Raw genomic sequence first — 20489 nt, 5'->3', positions numbered from 1 at the left:
GCTCGAGCCCTAGCGGACTTGTGCCAGCTGACCAAGTGACAGCTGCGACAAGAGCTAGTACTTGTGCATATAGCACCGTCGCTTCCAAGTTTGTACGAACTACCGGGTTGATAAAATGAGAGACAGGAAGCCCCAGGAGTTGTAGCATTATTGCTACAGTACTGGAGCTCACCATCTTTTTGGCGCCGTTGCCGGGGAAGCGTCAGAGTATTAGTAATTGTTGCTTTTCTTCTACTTCCATACTCTTACTTCTGCTCAGTAGTTTACTTCATTTCCCTTTTTGCAAAAGTAGCTTAGCATTTCTTGCTTTCCTAGATTAGCATTTCCTGCTTTCCTAGATTAATATTTCCTGCTTTCCTAGATTAATATTTCTTGCTTTCCTAGATTAGCTTTCCAATTTTGCAATTTCATTTGAGCAATATAGTTAGTTGTAGATCACTTTGTTTCAGTTTTGCAGGTACCAAAGAAAAAAACAAAAGCACTCAAAACAAAAGAAAGAAAAGTCCTTTCCATTTCATGCCTCGTAGGAACCGTGATAGATCAGGCAAATTCCTACCAAACACCCCCACCACATCACTGAGTCACCCTTCTCTCTTCTTTGGTGACAGTGACCCAGAGGAACCTATAGGTGAACATCCTGAGATATACCAAGACCCTATAGAAGAAGAAGAGTTAGAGACCACTCCATCTGTAGCTATGGCTGACAATAGAGAAGATGAGAGAATAGAAGGAGCTTTCCCCATCCGAGAGACCAATGGGGAGATGAAAATGAAAAACATTAGCCCCTCTGCTTTGCCTCACTTCCATGGACTGACCACTGAGGATCCTGATACCTTCTTGTTTGAGTTTGATGTCCTTTGTAGAACCTATGACTATACTGAAGATGAGCAAAAGCTGAAGCTTTTCCCTTCCACCCTTAAGGATGCAGCCCTACGCTGGTTCATGGGATTACCTGGGAATAGCATAGCTACTTGGGCTCAGATGCAGCAAGCCTTCAATACCAAGTATAGGGATTATTGTAGGTCTAAGGAAACTAAGGGAGAGATCTTTCGAATGACCATGGGGAATGATGAGTCTTTAGAGGATTATGAGGAGAGGTTCCAACTTAGCTATAAACGGGCCAGGTGCACACTTGACCCTGAATCCCTCAAGTTGGTTCTACTCCGAGGAGTCCCTGAAGATCTCTTAGACACCCTTCACATGTTAGCTGGGGGGGACATTTACCAACTGCCTTATGAGGACATCAAGACTGTGTTCCGAAATCATTCTAGGGCAGCTAGGAAAAGAGGTAGAGGAAATCTCCTCTCCACTGGTGTCCCTTTCTCCAAACATGAGTTTACAAACCAATTAGAAGATCTTAAGAGTGAGGTGAGACAGACCATTGCCATGCAGCTGGACACATTCAGGATCCAGCAGAAGAAAGAAGAAGCTGAGAGAGCCTTGGCTATCTTCTGTCCTAGGTGCACCAGAAGACACCCTAAGAACGAATGTCCATTGCATTCAGTTGAAGTGTGTTTCGTTTGTGAGGAGGACCACCCAACAAATCAGTGTCCAACCTTACCTGGATTTAAAGCCATGTACCAAGGGACTGAAGCCCCCACTGAACCTCTCTACTTCATCAACCAACGGAGGCCTCAAGGATCTAGACCTTATCAGCAGGGGATGCAAGGGGCATTTCAAGCTTATTACAACCCCAACCAATCGACTCCTATGCCTTCCTGGGGTCCCCCTACTCATCCTTCTTGGTCCATGCCTCCTCCATGGTCTTATCCACCTCAGTATCCTACTCAACCTCCCTCTCATCCATATCACTCACATACCCAGTCGCAGCCTCAATGGAGTGCTCCTCAGTCGGGGTGGAGGCCCCAATACAACACTCCTCCTGCCATTTTGCCTCCACCACCAGTTCAACCTCAGCCTTTACCTCCTGCTCCTCCTAGGCAACCTCAGATGCCTGCTCAACCGAACCCGAACCCCAACAATAGACAGGCTCAACAGGTATATACTGGGGAGACCTCATGCCCTACCTATGCTGTGGAGATCCAGGAGATCAATCTTAGATCTGGAAAGACTCTTCCAGATCGCCAACCTCCTCCCCCAGAGGATGAGGAAAACCATCAGGAGAGTGAACCAAAGCCTATTCCACCCTTTCCTGAGAGACTAACAGCCACCACACAACCTAACCCCGAAGAAGATGAGCTTTTGGGTGAGCTCAAGCAATTGTGTGTAAGAATCCCACTTCTCCAAGCCATCAAGGATGTGCCTATATATAACAAGCTGGTTAAGGAGAAGTGTTTCAAACACCCAGGCCGACGGAAGAAAGATGCCTCAACTATCAATGTCATAGGACAACTGTCTGACCTTATGCTAGGACAAGTCATCTGCCCAAAGTACCTAGATCCTGGAAGCCCTGTAGTAGATGTTCACATCAATGGCACCATTATCCCCCACACCTTGATTGATCTGGGGGCAGCCATCAATGTGATGACCAGAGATACCATGCTTAAACTCAATCTTCAGGGTTCCTTGAGGAAGACCTCGACAGTACTGCAATTAGCAGATCGCTCCACCGTGACTCCCGAAGGGATTGTGGAGGATGTCTTGGTCTCTATTGATTCTTGGGAATACCCTGCAGACTTCCTGGTTCTGCAACCAAAGGCCAAGCTTACTCGATATCCTCTCATCTTGGGAAGGCCTTGGTTAGCTACTGCAGATGCTTACATAAGTTGTCGGGCAGGAAACATGACCATCAAGAATGGTCCCATGTCCAAGCAGCTAGTCCTATACCCTCCTGCCCAACCTTCTTTAGAGCATGATTTACCACTCTGGTTGGAAGAAGGAGAAGAAGACGAGGTGTATTCAGCACCTCTGTGTACCATAGAAACCAATAGAAGAAATCCCCCAACCGAGGATGATTTGATCGAGAACTTGATCCAGAATCCACCTACCAGTGCACTACCTTTAGAAAAATTGGTGGAGGATGCCCAAGCTAGCACCTCAGTGGACCTTTGTACAACCGGCCCTGTCACTCCCAGAGTCAAAAGTGTGGAGTTTGGCCCTGAGAGAGCATTAAAGATCAGCTCCTCCCTATCTCCTTCCCAGGAGAAGGAGTTGTGTAGCCTATTGGCCAGCCACCTAGATGCTTTTGCTTGGAGCTATAAGGAGATGAAAGGAGTCCATCCCTCGGTCTGTACCCATCATATATACATCAAAGAGGATTGTAAACCAGTTAGGCAACCCCAGAGGAGAATGAATCCAGCCCTTAAGGACATTGTCAAGGAAGAGCTGCAAAAACTGTTGGATGCCGGATTCATCTACCCCATCTCAGATAGTGAATGGGTGTCCCCTCTAGTGTTGGTTCCCAAGAAGAATGGGAAGTGGAGGATCTGTGTAGATTACCGTGAGCTGAACAAAGCTACCAAGAAAGACCATTTCCCCCTACCCTTCATAGATCAAGTGTTGGATGGACTGGCAGGAAAGAAGTTCTTCTCTTTCCTGGATGGGTTTAGCGGGTACAATCAAATCCAAATCAGCCCGGAAGACCAAGATAAGACCACCTTCACCTGTCCTTGGGGTACCTTTGCCTACCGAGTCCTTCCCTTTGGGATATGCAATGCTCCTGCTACTTTTCAAAGAGTTGTCTTGAGCATCTTCTCGGAGTTGGTCCATGATGCAGTGGAAATATACATGGATGACTTTACCCCTTATGGGGCCAACTTCCAGGAAGCATTGTCCAACTTGGGAAAGGTCTTAACCAAGTGCACTGAGATGAACTTGTCCCTTAGTCCTGAAAAATGTGAATTCCTAATGACTGAGGGGACCGTGCTAGGCCATACTATTTCTTCCCAAAGATTGCAGGTGGATCCCAACAAAATTGCTCTCATCAAGAGGGTTCCACCTCCTCAAAAAGTAAGGGATGTCCGGAGTTTCTTGGGATTAGCAGGATACTACCGGAGATTCATTAAGGACTTCAGCAAGTTAGCCTCACCATTGTTTGGTCTGTTGGCAAAAGATGTGGAGTTTAAGTGGACTGACGATTGTAAGAGGAGTTTGAATGAGATAAAGGACAAGTTGGTGTCAGCACCAATCTTGAGAGGTCCAAACTGGGCCCTACCTTTCCACATCCACACTGATGCCTCAAACAAAGCCATAGGTGCAGCCTTAGGACAAGTTGAGGAAAAACTTCCATATGCCATTTACTTCGTTAGCAAAAACTTGTCCAAAGCCGAGCTGAACTACACTGTAACCGAGAAGGAATTCTTAGCTGTGGTCCATGCACTGAACAAGTTCCGTCATTACATTACTGGTTACCAGAATTTTGTACATACTGACCATGCTGCTATTAGATATTTGATGAATAAACCAGATGTGAATGCTCGTATTATTAGATGGTTACTTTTATTGCAGCAGTTTGATCTAACCATTGTTGATAAACCAGGTAGAGAGAATGTTGTTGCTGACTTTTTATCTAGATTGGATTTGTCTGCAGGTGAAGATGGGACGGTGGATGACCAGATGCCTGATGAGCATCTGTTTGCTATCTCAGTACTCTCTCCATGGTTTGCTGATATAGCAAACTACCTTGTTTCAGCTCAGTTCCCTCCGCACCTCTCTTCAAAAGAGAAGAGCAAAATCATCAGAAAAAGTGCCTCATTCACTTGGATCGGGGGCAACCTGTTCAAGCTTGGCCCTGATCAGATCTTAAGGCGTTGTGTAAGGGAAGAGGAAGTCTTTGACATCCTTCTCACCTGTCACGATGGGCCTTGTGGAGGACATTTTGCAGCAAAGAGAACTGCCTTCAAGATTCTGCAGGCAGGCTACTATTGGCCCACACTTCATCAAGATGTCAGAAGATATGTCAGCCAGTGTGACCAATGCCAAAGAATGGGGAAACCGACCCAAAGGGATGAGATGCCTCTCCAACCTCAAGTGACTCTTTAGCCATTTGAGAAGTGGGGCATGGACTTTGTGGGTCCAATCAATCCCTCTTCGAGGCAGAGATCCTACATCATTGTGTGTACTGACTACTTGACAAAGTGGGCAGAGACTAAAGCAATCAAAGCAGCAACAGAAGAGAAGGTGGTCGAGTTCTTGAGAGAGAACATCTTCTACAAGTTTGGCTACCCAAGAGAGCTGGTGACCGATCAGGGGAGCCAGTTCACATCCAACTTGATTGAAGATCTTCTAGCTCATCACAAGATCAAGCATAGAACCTCCACTCCCTATCATCCTCAAGCAAATGGGCAGGTGGAGGTCACCAATAGAGCATTAGAGGGGATCTTGACCAAAGTGGTGAGCAGCAGCAGAAAGGACTGGGCAGATCGCCTGGTTGAAGCCACCTGGGCTTACAACACCACTTGGAAGACCACCACCGGCTTCACACCTTATGAGCTGGTCTATGGGAAGAAGGCTTTGCTGTCCATTGAGTTTGAGTATAACACTTTGAGGATGGCAGCTCAGCTGGACTTAGATCTCAGCCATGCACAGCAAGAAAGGTTGTTGCAGCTGAATGGGCTGGATGAGCACCGCATGCAGGCCCTCCTTCACTCAGAAGTGGTTCAACTTCAGAGGAAGGTGTGGCATGACCAACATCTCCATGACAAGCAATTTCAGCCGGGAGATTGGGCTTTGTTGTATGACTCCAGATTCAAAGATTTCAAGGGGAAGTTGAGAACCAAATGGCTAGGACCATATGTAGTGGAGCAGTGCCATGACAATGGATCTGTCCTCATTCGAACCATTGATGAGGAAGCCACTCCCATGCTTGTCAATGGGCACCGATTGAAGATCTACAGGAAGCCTCCCTCAAGGCAAGAGTTTATCAGCACTATGGAAAAATCTGTTTTGGTCATAGAGAAGGGTTATGCCTCCACTTTGGGCATACCCTGAAGAGAAAAAAAAAAAAGAAAAAAAAAGAAGAAAAAACAAAAAAAAGAGAGAAAAAATAAAGATCCTTGGGTGAAAACCTCTCTGAGGCGCCCAAGGCAGGCAGTAGGGGTGAAAACCTCATTGAGGCGCTCCTATTGTCTTTCAAAAAAAAAAAAAAAAAAGAAAGTTTAAAAAAGATCCTTGAGTGAAAACCTCTTTGAGGCGCTCAGGGCAGGTAGCAAGGGTGAAAACCTCTTTGGGGCGCCCCTGCTATCTTTTCAAAAAAAAAAAAAAAAAAAAGAAAAAAAGAAAAATCAATAAGCACAATAAAAGTTTTGCATGCAGATGTTCTATGGAGGAGAAGAAGCCTCTCCACTCCAAGCCAGGGGCCTTCATCATGCTATCAAAGGATGTCATCAACACCTCCTCCAAGAATAACAATGTTTTTCAAGGTATGTGCAATTTTCATCGTGATTTGGATCTTCTACAGGAAGATACAGTTTTCTACAGGAACAGACAGTCTTCCTACAGGAAGACGCGGATCTTCTACAAGAAAGTGCAAAATTTCTACAGGAAGCTCTGTGTTCTACAGGAAACTTCCTGTAGAAGGTTGCGACGGCCGAAATGTGTTTCAAATGAAGATCTAGCGACTGAGGAGTGGATTGAATGCATGCATGCCACTGATGGTACCCCTGAACATTGCTATTATCTTGCTCCACCATCCTCGTCGCCATGCAACCAAGATCCCTGCAGCAGCACAACAAAGCAATGAGTTCTCGTGAAAAAAACATCTGTCAAAGAAAAACCAAGCACCGAGAGCCATACCACATCCACGTTATGCATCAGAAGCGCTGGGATCGTGATCGAGAAGCCAGAACTGCCAGCATGCAGCATGCACCCAAGGAGGTGAGACTGTTGCAAGGCTCCCGCGGGAATCCTGTAGCAGTCAAACCTGCAGGAGTGGATGCCATTCATCGGCCAGCCATCTGCAAGCAAAACGCGGGCGCATGCAACCAGAACGTCCACCACAGCGCCAGCATCCCGTGACCACGAGCCTCCGGACTGTGTAAGCCACATGCAGCAGGTAGATCCGTCGTCCAAAAACCTGAAAATCATATGCAGACGCGCGCAGGTAAGTGTTCTAATCCTTCTCTCCATCAAATCGCATGGATATTACTTTGATTTGTTTTGCATGGCATAAAGGTGAATGGTTGAGCGGCCGTAAGGCCAGTTGACTGGCCACATCGGCTAGTGAAGGGATAGTAGGATGATGAGGTGGCAGCCACAACAAAGGACACACGCAGCACGCACGTGAAGATCAGTCCCGTCAACCGTGAAACGAGTTTAACCGAAAAGGGCGGCGGCAGATCTGTGGGAATGAATGCAGCAGCAAGCGAATGTGCAGGCGGATGATGGGTGACGTCACCCAACGGTCCGGCGGGGACAGCTCACCCCCCGCGCCACGAGCTGCGCCGATTCAAAATCTAATCGGCTCGATTAAGCGTGTATATCCATCAACCTCACTTCAAGACTCGAGTAGCTCCTCTGATTACCTCTGCATGTTGATACGCCAAGCTCTCGGCTACCTGAACGCTGGTAAGGCACCTCTCGACCGCTGTTCAACTATAGCTCCCCCCGAAGTCTGCGCACTGCTCCTACAGGAACAGTTTCTACAGGAACGCAGTCCTACAGGAAGCAGTATCTACAGGAAAGCGGTCTCTACAGGAAGGTGAAGTCTTCACGTAAAAAAGGTGGCGGAAAAGAGGTAACCCTGAAACTCCCTCCGCAATTGGTTTTCAAAGGTGGCAAGGTCATTATTCACAGTCTGGTCATAAAAAAAAACATTGGATTGCCGTGCCCATACTATCGCTTCTACAGGATAGCAGTATAATTAGACTGTGGTTTTGTGAATTCATTGCATGCTCTGTCTATAAGACCGAATTCCTTTTGTATTTACCGCCTTTGGTCAAAACCACTGTGTTCGTCATGCCTGGTGGGTTTATCAGGCGAGAGCCCACTGATTCAAATACATTAAGGAGAAACCCGGCAGTGGTTGAGCTCTTCACTAGAGCACAATGGATGCCTTTTTGTGATAAGCTACAAGGCTACGATGATGAAGTAGCCGAGGAATTCTTGCAGGCCTTGAAGCCTAAATCCCTGACACTGGCCACGGTAAGCTTCCGAGGCCTCAGCCTCCAACTCACCCCAGAGCACATAAGTCGAGTCACGGAACTGCCCATGGGTCTGCCGTGGGATAAAGAAGAACGGAAGCAGAGCCAGCAAGCAAAGAAGGAGTTCTTCCTGCCTGAAGAATCATTCACAGAGGACAAAAATGGGGTGAAAAGGACAAGCCTGTTGCCACCGTGGAACGAAGTCAGTTTGCAAATTATGAAATATATCACCTGTGAGGGTCGTTACAGCATCATATATGCGTATCACTTCAGGCTGCTCAATGAACTAAGACACCAAATTGACCTCCCTGCAGCACAGAGGCTGAGCATTCCTTGCTTTTTACTGCAGTCCTTGATGGAGTGCTCTACAAAGCTCAAGGACGGAATCCCTGATCAGATAGCCCATCATGGGCTGATAAAATTGCTTGTGGAGGATGCTCTTCACTCATATAAAGTCCCCCTCGCATGGGAATCATTTAGGAACTTAACACGGGAAGGGGACATAAAAATGTTGCTTGAAGAAACGGAGTCCTCTAGCGGTGAAGAAGAAGAGCCCGTAGCCAAGAGTAAGAAAGGGAAAAGCAAAAAGGTCCCGACTCCGACACAGAAGGAAGAACGAAAGGAAAAGGAGGAGGGGAAGGATGACAGAGCAAAAGAAGACACCCCCATCCTGTCAGCAAGAGAACAGAGGTTGAAAAGCAGGGCAGTCAAGACTGAGGTGGTCCCTGCCAGCCCAAGCACCTCGTCAGCTCCTGCAGGCAAAGCCAAAAGCAAAATCCACGCAGCCAAGCAAGAAAAGGTGGTGACAGCTGCATCTACAGGGAAACAAATGCATGCTTCTACAGGAAGCCCAAGAACAACGCCTACAGGAAAGCAGACTAAGGCTTCTACAAGAGGCTCAAAAACAGAGAAGGGATCTTCTACAAAAGACCCACAGAGCGTAAAGAAAGGGTCTTCTACAGGAAGCCCGAAAATCACTAAGGAACAGACTTCTACAGGAAGTCTGGAAACAAAGACAAAGGCTTCTACAGGAAGCCCAAAAATTCAAGAAAAGGCTTCTACAGGAAGCCCAAAACTGCTAAAGGAAAGAGCTCCTGCAGGAAGCCCAGACGTGCTAAAAGAAAAGGCTCCTACGGGAAGCCCAAGAGCTAAGGAAGATGCTCCTGCAGGGAGCCCAAAACCGGTCAAAGAAGGGTCTTCTGCAGGAGGCCCGAAACCAAAGGAGGAGGGCCCCTCTACAAGGAGCTCTGAGAGAGCAAAGCACAAGAAAGAGAAGTCTAGCATCCTCGAAAAGGAGGCGGCAGCGGCACTGGCTGCCCTCAACACACCGGCAAAACCCAAAGAAAAGAGAGAGAGGGAGATCCCTCTACCTTCTGAAACAAGGAGGAGTCAGAGAATGAAAACAGACAAGTCGCTGCCTCCACCCAGCAGCCAACCCACTTCAGGAGACATCCCTACTTCACCCAGTACAAGAACTCCCTCTAAAACACAGGCCACCCCTGAGAAGGGAAGCCCAAAAGTCACTTCCTGGACGCGGAAAATAGGCCAGTCGCCTTCTGAAGCCCGGCTCAAGGAAATGAAAAAGGGGGAAGAAGCACCACCCTCGTCTCCACCTGAGGCAGAGAAAACAGAGGGCCCAAAAATAGAGAAGAAGGAGCAGGTTCTGGGCCCCAGCTCTCGGCCAAGGACAAGGAGCCGGGGCAAAATTGCTCAAGGATGAGCAAATGGTTCAGCTGGGGGGTGATGATGAGCCCCAATTTTGGTACAATTTGGGCTCATTTTGGCCTATTCTACTTGCTCAAACCATTCATTTTTTATTGCTTATGCATGCATTTCTTAGTTTATTCATGTTGTTTGTAGGAAGAAGGGTAGGCACTCTCTCTACGTGACTAATGCATTTTGATTCCAGGTTTTGGCATTAAAAGGGAGCAAAAGACAACGAAAAAGGAGTTAAGGAGACAACGAGGTGGCACTGCGGGTTTTGGGAGAGGATGTCCACGGTTCTAGGGACATCCCTCGTGATTCCCATCAAGAACTCCGAGCTCTAATCCATCTCCCCTCTGAGCTTAAAAAACGGCCAGCTGTTCTACAGGAACAGCAGTTATAAACTGCTCTACAGGAACAGCAATTATGACCATCCTACAGGATCAGCAGTTAAACTCTAGTTGGACAGCCGAGCTCCTAAAATGTAGGACACTTGTTGGATCATCGTTTTTGTATAAGTATGAAGGCTTTAGCCTTAGATAGGTTGTTGAAACTCTCGTATTGCTATTGTAATTTTGGGAGCACAGTTCAGTTTTCGTTCCTTTTTGTAAGCCAATTTGGCATGATATCAGTTATGAATAAAGAAGGCAGTTTGTGATCTAGTTCTGAGTTTCTTAAGGAGACTATAGCTCTCAGGTTAGGGCCCACCTGAGAGCCATAGGTCCCCTCTGCTGTAGTGTTGTTTCCATTTCGTTTTCAGCACTTTGAGTTTTCATTTGCACATGCAATTCGAATTACAGGTTGTTAAGTTGGTCTTTCTCATGAGTTAGATAGGATTTGCTTATGGTGAGTTTGTTTACAGTTGGTTAGTGTAGCAGAGGATAGATATAGTCCACTGGAGCTCCAACAAAAAGGTTGTTAAGGCTCACTGCCGTCTCATCTGGGATTGGAGTGAAGTCCATGATTAACCACCAAAAATACGCATTTCTTTATTCCATGATTGCTGCCAACACAGTCACGTTAAGTTAGCTGCTTCTACATGATTCACACCTGCACCACACTTCCTTACCACAGCTTCATGCACGTTCTCTTTCACGTTTAGATTGCTGCTCATCGAATTTACAAGCACAAGTAGTTTAGGTTGATGCATTTTTGGTTAAGTGACAGTCATAAGCATTTGTTCCATTTACACTGCTCTCTCTCGTTCCATTACTTCATTCTCCATCTTGATCACGCATGCAACCACATCTTCGACCCCTGCTCCGCTCTGTTATCTCCCAAAGTCTTTCACTCCTCACGTACTTCCATTCTCTAGCCCTTTCATTGACCTAGCCCTCTATCTTCCAACCTACTCCTTACATTCATTCCCTATCCTATTCCTCCACTTCTACAGCCATCACCAGCCTCATTCCTACCTTACACATCTTTCCCTACCATTCCATTACTCCTCCATCACTCCAAACACTCACAGTAGGTCATCCTGTAGCCACTTGTAGACATCCTGTAGAAAACAGAGTATCCTGTAGGATCCTCCACAGCCATCCTGTAGGAGGCCACTCTCTCGGTTGCTGAGCATCTGAATGCGAGGAACCTCTGTGGATGGATGCTAAGGATCCCTAGGGACCTCTCTTAGCCTCCCCAACCTATCCCACGCTTTCCTTCCTTCTCCATCCCATCTGCACAACCAAACCCTAGTTAGCACAAGATCACAATCATTCCACACACTTAAAGGAAAAATACAAAAACATATCTTCCATGATGCAAATAGTTTAGATCCATGCATTTGCACTTATTAGAGGTAACAGCAGCATTGGTAGAAGTTTCATTCACCTTTCTTGCATTGTAGAGGTTAGACTAGTTAAATTAGGGTTTCCTAGGTTTACATGCTTTGATTTGCTTTCAGTTCATTTTTGTCAAGTAAAGTAGCTTTCCTTTGAGATTAGCTTTCGTCCATCAATTAGCAAGCTTCTTCTGAGAGCCTATAGAAGTTGGCTCGAGCCCTAGCGGACTTGTGCCAGCTGACCAAGTGACAGTTGCGACAAGAGCTAGTACTTGTGCATATAGCACCGTCGCTTCCAAGTTTGTACGAACTACCGGGTTGATAAAATGAGAGACAGGAAGCCCCAGGAGTTGTAGCATTATTGCTACAATACTAGAGCTCACCAACTTGGAAGAGATTTTACTTGGTAGGAATAAGCACATCCTCCTAAAGGTTTGACTCGGTCTTGGAAGGGTCTTGGTCTTGGTCTATAGGTCTTGGAATTCGTCATTTGAAGAATCTATAAGAAGAGATTTTTGTGGGTTTTTCCTCTCTAGGAGAGGTTTTGACGCTCGCTAGCAACCTACATCTTATGTCCTTGTGTACTATTGATCTTCATGTTTTTGGTAGTTGTTTGAATATAAGAACAACATAATAATAAGAGAATAAGAAGCTAATAAGAAAGAAAAGTAAAATAATATCACAAGTAGTTATCGAGTTTAAGAGAAATCACTTGAATTGTAGCCCTATTGAGTTCTCAACATTAATGGAAATTTGTAGTTAGGCCCTTTATAATGACTTTTCTGTTTTCTAGGGTGTCACCTTATGTACTTAAAGAAGGGAAGAATGATCCTAAGCAATAGGATAATTTTTGGGCCTTAAATCATTGGCCAAAGACCATATTGCTTAATACAAACTTTTTGAAACCAACAATCTTGTTGGAATTATGATGTCAAAGAAAATTATCCATGTATAAAGGTTGTTATTAGTATGTTGTTTTGGAAATAGTATTATGATTTGCCAATATCTATTTTTGTTTTTGGTTGATGTCTAATTTCTAACATTTATGTATTGGTTCTCGACCTATACACCCAATAATTTCAATGCTAAAGGTTTTCTTATGTATGTTTTACTAGGAAAAACCATTGAGATTTCAATTGTTGGTATCCACCAATATCTAGGTCTAGAACCAACACATTAGTGTTAAAAATTAACCATTAACAATTGGGATTTCAATTTACTTCATGTACCATTGATAACGTTAACTTGTCAAGATAATTTTGTTGTCTACACATTTTGAATAAATAAATTATTTTATACTTATTAAATAAATATAAAATAAGTTTTTAGTAATTGTTTCTTTTTCCCAATCCCAAATCAACATTACTTGCAAATAAACATAGCATAACTAACACTTTAATAACACATAACTAAACATCACAAATGTTGATTTTTCAAGTATCCTTTAAATTGATAATTACTTGTTATCATTTCTTCTTAGGTTAATTCTTTCATGCATTCTTATTCATAATAAAGAAATTACACAAAGTATACCAACAATAGAACGAAAATACCAGTAAGATCATAAAGAGACAACCACACAAGAACACAAACATTTACCTTGGGAAAACCCACGTGAGGGAAAACCCAACAACTTTTTCCTTATAGAAATTGTTTAGTTCAACAAGAGAGACACCTAGATCATCTAATCGTTAAGAATGATTGATCAAACTTGGTCTACTATCTCCTAGTCAAGTCATAAGTCTTCCCAACAATCTTGATCTGATATGTTGCCTTTCCTCATAGGTTTGATCTTGTACCATCTTAAGAATTTAATCTTGCAGTGTGGCCTAATAAATTCGGTCCTGCACCTTGCGTTAGAGATTTTGGTCTTATAACTTGGCCTCAAAATTTTGGTTTGTACTATCTCAAAGATTTGGCCTAACTGTGTCATAAAATTTTGTCCTTGTCTGCCTCAGGAACTCATCCTTCTTTATCAAAAAATTCTCTTAGAAACTCATCCTTCTTCTTTTTGAATGTACCTTAGATTCATCTTGTCTTCATGCTTCAAATGATCCAAAATGTTCTTGAACAGAGGAGATCCAAATTGTGCTTATGAAGGATGTCTAATGTCTCATATAAATAGAAGATTAGCTGCCCGAAAGGGTGCCTCTTCATTGGGGTCGGCTTGGCTTCTTAGAGCCAAAAATTTAAATATTAGAAATTCAAATTTTCTCTTTTTAAGAACAAACATGAAGAACATGTATTAGAATTTTATATTTTCACAATAGTATGAAGAACATGCTTTACAAATACATCAATGACTCAACTATTAATTATGAAGACCGACCACAGCTAAAAAATTAAACAACAAATCAATTCTTCCAATTTTCAATCTACATCTTTAAATACATACATAATATGCTTATAAAGTTAAATCTATCTTTATAAAAAAATTGCTTGAGGGTGGGAAAACCAAATGTAGAAAGTATATATGTGAATTCTATCTCCAATGCTATGATTATTAGCATTGCATCCATCACCTAGATAATGTTGTTGTCCCTTCCACCACTATATATGCAGATTTCCCTTGAAGCTTATTGAATATTAGATGATTAAATATCTCATTATCAGGGCTTCCCATCATCTATTTCCTACTTCCTAGCTATGCCAAAAACAACTTTTGAGACACTTGTTTATTGGTCCCATGTTAGTTAAATCACATATCATTGTTGTTTAAACATAATTATGAGAATATTCAAATATTTTATTAAAAATGTCAATATCACTATATTTCTTTTGAACGTTAATTTTATTATTCTTTTTAACAATCAAAAGAGGATCAATATATTATTATTATCCTTTATCTTCAAGCCTACTTAACATAGAGGATTGGAGATATCGTCGTGGTGACGCTCTCTGCAACCATGGAATATGCATAACCTAAAGGAATTTTTCCCTGATTAGTAGGCCATAGCCTCTACAAGGTTTTGAATGTTAATAAGTTTGTTTGAATGGAGTTAAAATTGCAAGTTATGGGCATCATTATAGCGAATGTGACGCAAGTAGCCAAGGAAACACGCCCTTCCCCTCTAAAGGAAAAGGAACCTGCAAATGTGGATCTAAGCAAATGTATTGATCCCATATACTTTGGATTGGGTTTACTAAACCATCTAAATCTCTACCAGAGTGGTGGAACATACTTTGTTTCGATATCAAACAATTTTAGGGTTTTAACCACGATGGTGGCTCCTAGTCTACGCCCATGAATGCAGCATCCTAACGACGTAATGCAAATACTAGATATACCTCTAGATCTGGAAGCACACGTGAAACCATTTCTAAAAAATTATCTCCTAATATTTCCCAAGAAGTAATTGTAGATGCTCAACTCCTACACTTTTAAGTCTTTGTGAGGACGTATTTTGGCAGGACTCTTTGTATTAAGGTGAAAGCAATAGATATGGTATCTACTCTCACAGCCAGAGTTCAATAATGGATAGGAATCTCATCCATCTATATGCGACCTCTTCATGGAGTACGACAACTCCAAGAAGGGCTTTCACTTAGAGACTGTGGAATTACTAAGGACACTTCTATCCCTTTTGTGGCAAGCTTAATCAATGGTGGTGTAGGTGGGGGTGCACCTTCACCTTCTAAAGCTATGTCCTTCAAGGATTCCATCAATCTAGGATCATGTAGATGATATCCCTACTATTAAAGTAGATCGCCCTATCTCCTATGATTCTAGCATCGATTTCGCAACGCATGCAGTTATTTTCCGTTTAAATGGATTTTGGCCATTGGCATTTGTGCTGTGGAACTGGGTCCATTAGACCTGAACATGGAATGTAGAACTATTCTTCTACTCTAAAGGTTTCTTTGTAGTGAAATTTAAGGATTTTTAGGACAAAGCTAGGCTTTTAATGAATGACCCTGGCTTTGGGGTTGTGTTGGGCTTTGCATGAAGCCATATTTCTATAATTTTAAACCTCTTTCTATGCCATAGACCGTTTGGGTTAGGCTCTTGAACATGCCCCTTCATATGCAACATACATATATTTTAGCTTACGTGCATAACACAATTGGTTGTTTCATCAAGGTTGATATAGACATGATGGAGAAGGGAATTGCTACATTTGTCCACATTTGTGTAGAAGTAAGTCTCTTTTGTGAATTACATGATAAAGTCCTTCTTCAATGGAAACACCTGAATTATACGCAAGTGTTGGACTACGAAAATACAACTTTTTGTGTTCATATTTGTCAACAGTTAGGTGATCTTAATGTCTTCACTTCTATTCAAGGGCACTCTCCCCTCTGGTAACCAGGAACAAATCCCAAGGATGGAAAGACCCATAAGTTTCCATCGATTCAAAGAAATTTACAACACACCAGCAAGATAACTCTCAGCACTAAGAAACTTCTATCGATAAATCACATCCTTCATATTTAGTTGAACCATATGTAGCACCATCACATCCCAGGGAGGCTGGAGTCCACCCGTTGAACGAAGTTAGAGGAGACACTAAGAGGTCACAAAGACTTCCATGAATCATATCTCTCAAATAGTGATAAGGAGGCAACTACAAATGTAGACCCCCAAAAAATGGACTTGTCTCAAGAAAACACTATGACAATTCATCAGGGTGGATAGATGTATGAAAGAAAAAAGGAAAAAAAGATACTCAGAGGGATCCTTGATTATTTCTGAGTTCATCACCCAAGATAGAAGTAATGTAAGGACTAGTTAGTAAGATTAGAGAGGTAGTGAATATATTGTTTTGTATTATGTTTATCAAAGAGATATGGAAATATGGATGTAATTGGATATTTTTAAGCAATACAAGTTAATTTACTACAAAAAAAGGAAAAAGAAAAACCTATTTAACATAGTCTATGCTACCATGCAATACTTATTTATGGATAATCACATTATTTTTTAGTTACATATTTATGCATCTTTTCTAATTAAATTTTATCATAGTTATACAAGTTTTTTTTTTGGACAAAAGTGAGTAATTATGGCATTAAATCCGCACCTGGACACAACAAAATACTAGGAAAATATTACAATTGGTTCCAAGATTCAAGCTCTTCAAAAGAGAACTTGAGGGGAAATTTAAAAACATCATCCAACCTACTACTTAAACATGCATAAGTCTAACAATACTATAATTGTAGGCACGAGAAATTTGAGCATAGAATAAAACACCCTTACAAAAGGTGATCATAGATCAAATAGGAGGATTAATTGACATATTTCCTGAAGGGCCAACGAAAGCGTTGTTGGTTGTGTTATGATTCTCCTCAAAGTTTCTTTAAGATTGAAATTCTAAAAGTTGTTGATGAATCACATTGAGCTCATCTTCAAATTGGTGTAATTTTGCTTAGAGTTTTTTCATTTCCATAGTCAGAAAGAGGATGGTGGCTGACAATTGGAAAACTTGCTCATGGAGTTCACAATTCTCTGCTTGACCACTGACGGGGGGATGAGGACAAATATTATAGTGGCTAGTGTGACCATAGCCACAAGAATTATGGGAAATGCTCTCAATATGGGACTTATTACGAGAGCGGGGATGAGTTCTGAGAAATTTAAAGTTTCTAAATAAAACAGTAAGGGAGCTAAATGAACTATGAAATGGAGAGGGAGAGGTATAAGTAGAGGGAACCACTGGCATAGGAAAGTGACCCTAAATCTCATAGCATGGGAGCAGAGGCAAGACGGGAGAGAGGGAAGGAGATGCCCAACCGAAGAAATAAATTAGAACAAAGCTAATGGCACTAATGAAGACATGATTTACACAAGAGAAGGTGTACCTATAGAAAAATCACAAAACTAGGGGAGCATGAAAAACACTCCCTAAACACAAGGTTGCTTATTTCCACAGTAAGCACATAGGGTGTTAGTGATGCCCTAAATTCGAAGGAAAGAATCTCATCTCAACAACTGACATAAATTCCAGTCTAACTGTGTGAGAATTCAGAAAATTCATTGTCGCACAAGAGGGGAAATAATTCCATTGTCTCCCAGTGTTGTATGAAGAAACCGATCCAATAATAGACACTGGAATTCCCTGCTAGTGCACTTTGTTTGAAATTAAGCAGATGACCTTTTCAACACTGAGCGGGAGGCTCATTGGAATGGGAGACTTTTATCTTCAATGGAGTCTACAGAGGAGAAATAATCCCACCATCCATTATAGAAGTTGACTCAACTCACAAGGGCACACTCTCTAACCAATATTTTCCTCCTTCTCATATTAACGCACACCATGAATATCACCTTTGAGCTAGAGAAATCCCACACTTTAGAGGGAATATAAGAATTGAATTAAATTAATTCACCCCTCCATGAGACCAACAAATGACTTGTCACAAAGGTGGAGAAATGAATGGAGGGATGTCTGACTAAGATATACGCCACATTCAAGCAATAATTGGGCGCATGGCCTGCGCACTTACCATCCACCACCTCGGATGAAATGACATGATTTCTAAAAAATGTATGATGTAAGAAAATACTAATATAGGAAGGGGGGAGGGGGCACAAGGAGGGGGGATTTAGATTTCTTTAAAACATAATTCTCATAGTGCATTTGTCTGGTCAACCAAGTGATTAGAGAGGAGACTTTAGAATTAATTAGATTCTCCATGGGATAACTTTCTAACCTCGTCTGGTCAACCAAGTGATTAGAGAGGAGACTTTAGAATTAACCAAGTGATTAGAGAGGAGACTTTAGAATTAATTCGATTCTTCATGGGATGACTTTCTAACCTAGGGTGTCATTGATCTCATACTAACCTACTTCAAGAAGGCATGCTTGATTAGCCTAAAAATCCATGTCTTTATTTTGGCTTCTTAAAATGTGGTAATGAGCCTTTTGAGAGAAAGATTCAAGGATGTTGTTGATTCTGTGAAGGAGGGATGGATGATTGTTCTTAGGAAGGGAACCCATATGGAGGTGTCGAATAGCGGTGAGGGAATCCCCAATGATCACTAACGAAGATATCTCCTGATATTTAACCAAATGGAGGCTAAGAAGAAGCCCATACATTTCTGAGAGATTGTTTTTTTTTTTTTGTCAAACCCCCATGAATACTTTATTTCATGTGTTCCATCGAGATTGAAAAGAATACCTCCACCTCTTGCTACCCTAGAAAACAAAGAACACCAATGCACCATCCAGGAAACAAACCCGAGTACAACTATAAAAGTTATTTATAAAATTTACATTCTTAATATTTTATTATATTTTTAAGAAGCTCATTTTTAACTTTAATATTTAGTTAATAAAGACAACATTTTCAACAATGATGTGATAAAATAAAAAAAAAAAAAAAAAAAACGTTGGGCAAGACCATAAAGCATGAGGAGATAGAGCTTCCTCTAAGAACTTTTGGCCAACTACATCGCCTACACTAGGAAAGGTTGTAGCCTATTTGTTAGATGTTTTGGAGGTTTTTATGGCCTTATTCCATTATAATTTACCAAAAATCCGATAGGGATTTGTTGGATTCAAAATTTATCCATATATAGTCAAAAACCCAATTTAAACAAAAAAAAAAATCAAAATTTGACCAATTTTGTTTTACCGAATTCCAACAAAAAACTCCAGATTGTTTACTAATTAGACAACACCCTAAGAAAAGATGGAGGAGGTTGACCTTATATAAATATATTTAAATTAAGGTTGGGAAAAGTGGTTCTTTGGGAGCTTCGAGGGAGGTGGTTCTTTGAGAGCTAGATCCATGAATAAACCTAAATTGAACATTGAAGAGGGTGCAATAAAAAAGGTCACCTCGAAACTCTAAAACCTCAATGACAATTAAAAATCATGTCGAAGACATTATTTAATACATAATACCAATAGTTGAATTGAGGCTTCTGTGATCCATGTCAAGATTATGAGAATTCTTTGGCTTAAATCACATGATAGTACAGTTGTCGACGCATTTCAAACCAACAAGTGTGGTTCATCGTTAGGACAAGTTGAAGAACCAGAACATGGTTGCATATTAAATAGGGAGCAGATCATCCAACGGCTAGGTTTGACTAAAAAAATGGCTATAATGAAAAAACGGCTATATTAGGTCAGACTTGATAAACGACTAGATTTGACTATTCAAATTGTTTAATTATATAATATTATTATGCTAAAATATTATTATAATACTTATCATATGTAATTTATGTGAAAAGATAATAATAGAATTAGGGAAAATTGCTAGAAATAATATATCTAGGGACAATAATTGAAAGGATTTAATAATAACTAATAATAATCAATATACTATTATTCTAATAATGTTATAATGTTAATCTTGATGTTAATGACTTGTGTAACTAATTAAAATAAATCTATGGAGATTAATAATATTAACTAAAATGATCTTATAATCGATCATTCATATTAGTATTACTATCACTATTATTATTATAGTAATATTATTAATATTGGTATTAAAAGTAAAATTCAATATGATAATGGTATTATACTTACTATCAATGGATAGGGTATCAATTTATTAGTAATCTACTAGGAACCAGTGTTACTAGTTTTAGGGAAATTAGTAATTGTAAGGATTTATTATAGTTTTATAATAATAGGATTAAATTAAGGGATGGGTAACTAATTAACATAAATTTATTAGAACATAAATTAGCTATTTAAATATCTTATACTATATAATTTAATCTTGAAGGAATGAAAAGGATTAAAATCAACCGAGGAAGAAAGCTAAAGAAAGAAGGTTAAAGGATATCAAGGGGAAAAATTCTAGAACAAGCTATGAAAAGAGGGAGGGGAGCAAAGGGGAGGAAACGACTAGGAGGTGAGGGTTGGGATCCCGCATCTGTTGATCTTCCAACCGTCATTTCTATTGATATTGCTTAGCCTTCATTCAATCTCAATCGCTTCCCTAAATTTACGGTGGTGGAATTGTGAAATTCTAGCAATAACATTGACCTCCTCAATACAAAC

This window comes from Pinus tabuliformis, chromosome X, assembly GCF_031772625.1.
Source record: "Pinus tabuliformis cultivar Carrire ecotype Pingquan chromosome X, CPIR1, whole genome shotgun sequence".
NCBI lineage: Eukaryota > Viridiplantae > Streptophyta > Pinopsida > Pinales > Pinaceae > Pinus > Pinus tabuliformis.
This window is presented reverse-complemented; position numbering follows the sequence as displayed.